Below are 4,819 nucleotides of genomic sequence, written 5' to 3'. Positions count from 1 at the left end.
GAAATACTCACTGGAGCTTCTAACAGCCCAGATAATAGGGGTGGGAAATCATTTCTGGAAAATATTCCCCTCAAAGCGGGCCCTGGTGGGGCGCAGCTGCCCGGCCCCAGCGGGACGTTGAGGCTGGTGCTGGGATGTGACCCACAGAGCAGGGCCTGTGCACCAGGGTGCGGGGGGCTTGCATCCTCCTGCCTCTGTGCTCCAAGAAACGCACCTGTGCTGTCCTCACAGGACGTCAGTCGGGGCGCTCAGTCTTGATACACCCTTTATCTGACATGCCTCTGAAGCTCAGAGAGGTGCCATGCACCTCAGTTTCCCTGAAGGTCAGAGCAGGATTGGATGAAACCCTCCTTTACCCTGTAGTTGCATCAAGTCTGATCATCCAGCCAAAAACCCCCTCAGGCTGGTGCTGGTCAGGATCCAGCCAAAGAAGGGACTTACTCTGCCATGCACACGTGCACCCATACCTGTCTGCGATGCCTCACAGTCTGCATTGACAAGGGACAGGTATGGATGAGAGACTGTTAGTGTAGCGAGGCTGGGGCTCGAAGGGTTTGTGTCGTCATCCGACCACTAGCCCCAGCACATGCTAAATTTCCCGCAGAGCAGAGCTGGAGATGCATTTGAGCTCACCAGCCATGCTTCCAGCCCTGACTAGTGTGAAGCTGCAGGGAGTGAGTGCCAAGCCCTTTCTGAGCCTTTAAGGAAAATAAAAGCAACAGGTCACTGAGGAGACCTGCGGGAAACTGGGGAACCTGCTGCTTTTGCATCCTAGCTTTCCACACACAGCGCCCGGGTCAAACCCCAGCACAGGCTACAAAAGACGCATTTTCTCATTGCCTTGTGATAAACCTCCTGGTCTGGAAAATCCTGCCGTTACTGTGTGTGTGAACTTTCACCAGCACCAAATCTGTCATTAACCTAGAAGGAGACCTTTTCATGCTCACAACCTCTGTCTGCACAGCTCCTCTCTGGAGGCGAATCCCTCACGGTGAACACGTCAGCTGGCTGTACGCTGCAGACAAGGTTATGACTGCATTACATACTCTGAAGGGAGCAATGCTCTATATTACACTGGGAAAGGTTCATCTTCGAAAACAAAGAGGCTTAAGGGAAAAAAAGCATGATTTTACTCAGAAAGTGCCTCAGGTCCCCATAAATCCCTCTCCTCCTTGCTCAAACCAGGGTTGGAGGCCAGCAGCGGGGTGGCAGCAGAGCATGCCGCGCTGGTGTGATTCCTGCTACAGCCATTTGCAGCGAAGCCTGAGACCACACCAGAGCATGTGCTTAGATTAAAGGACGGTGTCGTGGTTTAACTGTCGAAACCAGGACAGACGGGAAGGGACCTTGCCTTAATCTTTCTGCTAAGCACCTAGCAGACTTGCAGTGTGCTAAATCATTAGTAATAACAGTAATGACAATCTGGCCTCCTTCTCCATGAGCAGTGCCTGCAATACAGATTAATAACAATAAAACAGGGACTCGGTCCACGCTCATCCAAAAATACACCAAGGATTGCTAATCAGTCTATTTCCAAGCCCTCTATTATTTCTGAGTGCCCTGAAGTGCCTTAGCAAGCACTTTGCTGATGCATCTAGCCTGATGACACAAGGCACTAACAACTGACTGGACAAAGGCAGGGTGGTAGGCAGGACTGGAGAGCATCAGATGAGTGTGGTGATCAGGAAACAGCTCGTGTTCAGGCAATGATTTCTCTGTGTCTAAGTGCTTCTCAGCGCCTCCTCAGCTCCCAGAGAGAGCCCTGTCCTGGCCGGCTCTGGGCTGGGCTGGTGGAGACCAAGTGGGACTGCTCTGCTCTCACCTACCTCTTACCCTCTTCTCTCGGAAAACCGCTAGCGGCCTCTCTCAGGATGGGGAAAGGCATGAGTTGGACCCTTGCTCTGATCCAGTACAGCTATTCAATGGCCATTTTCTATCACTATAGGTTTCTGAGAGGGAAAGCGAGCAGCCAGAAGGATTCAAAACACGTGTCTGCTAAGCGTTTGTGAATGCGCCTTATGGTCTCCTGCCAACCTGCGCTGCAATCATATAGAAAAATGACCCAAATAGCACACTTAGAGGCAAAGAGTGAAGGAGATGAAAAAAAAAAAAAGAGGACTGGCTGCCTGGGTAGGAGCAGAGGGACCTTCTGACCTGCTGCGCAGCGGCAGCTGGGGCTGCTCCTGGGTGGCTGAGGCTGTGTGTTGGCTTTTCCTCTGCTGGGGCGCCAAGCAGCCCCTCTGCAGTGGCTGGCTCCCCAGGGCTTGTCTCTGCAGCAGGGCCACGCAGGGCAGAGGAGAGGTGGCCACTCCACGTGCCGGCCCATGCCGCCCAGTCAGACCTTCCTGATGTGCTCAGTGTCACAAGCAAGGACACGAAGTGCATTGCTCTTCTCCCAGGTGCCAGCTCCTGAGCCAGTCCTCCGTGCCTCCGCGCGCAGGCAGTCCCCAGGGGGTCCCTGCCGCCGGGCATCGAGGCAGCAGTGGTCCCGCATGCCCATCCCGCAGGCAGTGCCTCACCTCTGCCCTGCTGCGAGCTGCCAGTGTTCGCTGAGAGCTGCCGAGTCAAACCTGGCCATCTCTGGCATGCGAGGGTGAACTTTCTTCCCAAATCCACAGAGCGCTTTATGGTTACCTTGCAGATAAAGCCCGCTAAATAAATAGATGTTTATACTCCCTGTATTAAAGTGATTAGATCCTGTTTTTTGACAGTGTTGAGTCAATATAACCTGAGTAATTGCATGAGTAACTCATGTTTCCCCTAAAGGGAAACTGTTCTCGTGTAAATATATTTATTAATAATTAAAGCGGTTTTGAGTTCTTGTGCACACAGCCCCTCTCCCCTACAGAGATGTCTGAAAGGCTGTTATCTTTAAACCTGTGCAGGAGTCAAACAGGAAGGGACTTTGGCAGGGGGGTGATGGTCTACGGCAAGAGGCATGTGGTTTAATTTTGACCTTGTTTTTCTTCCTGAACAAAAAATAATGGTGAGATCTGTGTATGAGAGATTTAAAAACCTCTACTACTCCATTAGGAGCATTACCCTGAAATACTCACTGGAGCTTCTAACAGCCCAGATAATAGGGGTGGGAAATCATTTCTGGAAAATATTCCCCTCAAAGCATCTTACCAGAGGATTGTTTCCTAACAACAACAACAACAACAACAACAATAAAATCTTTGTCAAATAATCCTTCAATACCACCAATATTTTGGCTTTAATTGTATCGGTGTAGATAACTGCTCGGCATAGGAAATGGGAGTCAGAGCTCCTGGTGGATTTTTTCTGACAAAGCTAGTGGTGGATACCTTTGGGTAAGTCACACATTTTTCTATGTTCTTTGGCCTAATTTTTTTTTTAACTGACTGTAATCTGGAACCTAATTCGGTATGCCTTAAAAAGCTGATTTCACATGGAAGATGCTCTACTATCAGGATAAGCAGCCATAAGAAATCCTAAAATAGGCAGATTAAGGGTTTGGGATCATGGGGGTTTATTTCTATGCAATTAAAGACATGATCACATTTAAAACTTGCTAACTTGTAATTTAAAAAAAAAACCAACAACTGGGAGTCCCACATTTAAAAACAGCTAATACCTCTATTAATTAAGGATATGATTAGCAGAGACAATGAGTTAGATAGCATGAAAGCACAGCATTTAATTCAATGCACATTTTCGGTGGACATGGCGTGGCCAAGGCCGTTATGTATTAATTAGTGCTCTGAAGAGGGCGAGGAGGACAGGAAGGGGGTGAGGGAAATTGGCAGGTGTAGAAATGAGATTAGACAACAACAGAGGATTTTTCTCTCCAGAACAGAAGTCGTGCCGAATCCTCATCAGCTTCGCTAACATATTTTGTATAAACGAAGACATGTGCCACAAGAACAGGCAGGGCAGTGCGGCAATGCTTGGGGACAGGGAGGGGGAGGACAGCTTTCCAGGGCTCGCCTGCGGAGCATTTCCAGGTGGTTGTGACCAAATACCAGCCTCGATTTCCCACCCTTGCTTTAAATGCTGCTGGCTATTTGTCGATGGCAAGGTGCCTCCAGGCTCAACCCTTACAAGGGGACCTGTGCCACTGTACTGATGTACCGCTGTACCAAGCCTACGAGCTTCCCCTTTGCTTTCCTCCACTGTGTGGGTGCTCCAGCTAGGTTTCTGCTCTTAGTGAAAACTCAGGCTTGAGACAAGGATGCTGTGCCCACATCCTATAACCGCTCCACTTGCCTGTCAGCTCTGCTGTCGCTTCGGCTTGAAGCATCCACACAGTGCTGCAGGCACCATGACCAGGGTATCTGCCGTGCGCTGGAGCCCACCCATGCCTCCTCTTGCATGAGGACCTGGATGTGCTGCCCAAGGAGCCGGGTCCCTCCTGGGTGCACTCTGAGTCTACGGCTGTGCCCTGTGTTGTGATGGTGCGGCAGGAGGCGAGTGCTGGTCTGGGCAACCACTCAGGGCTCTTTCACTTAGTTGGCAGGGACATAAGCTACATGGGCAAACAAAGCATCTGCTGCAGAGTGTGGCCCCAGACAGTCTCCCGTCCCAGGACAGATCCTGACTTTCTCTGTAGAGCCTCGCCCGGTAGCGCTCCTTGGTCTCGGAGCGCATTACCCTCCGCGACGAGGGGGTAAGTTCACACGCCCGCAGACGATGAAGAACTGCAGTGGATGTGAACTGACACCTTCACCCATGCAGGTAGAGCGCTCCCACGCCAGTAAGGGAGGGCGGAGCAGAGGCGGCGCTACCTCGAGGCTGCTCCCCCTGCTGTGGATTCCAGCGGGTGGAATTTGGGAATATCATCACTTCTTTCTCTGTG

This window comes from Pygoscelis adeliae, unplaced genomic scaffold (assembly GCF_000699105.1).
Source record: "Pygoscelis adeliae isolate BGI_AS28 unplaced genomic scaffold, ASM69910v1 Scaffold302, whole genome shotgun sequence".
NCBI classification, from domain to species: Eukaryota; Metazoa; Chordata; class Aves; order Sphenisciformes; family Spheniscidae; genus Pygoscelis; species Pygoscelis adeliae.
The sequence above is the reverse complement of the archived record's forward strand: the minus strand, read 5'-3'. Positions refer to the sequence as shown.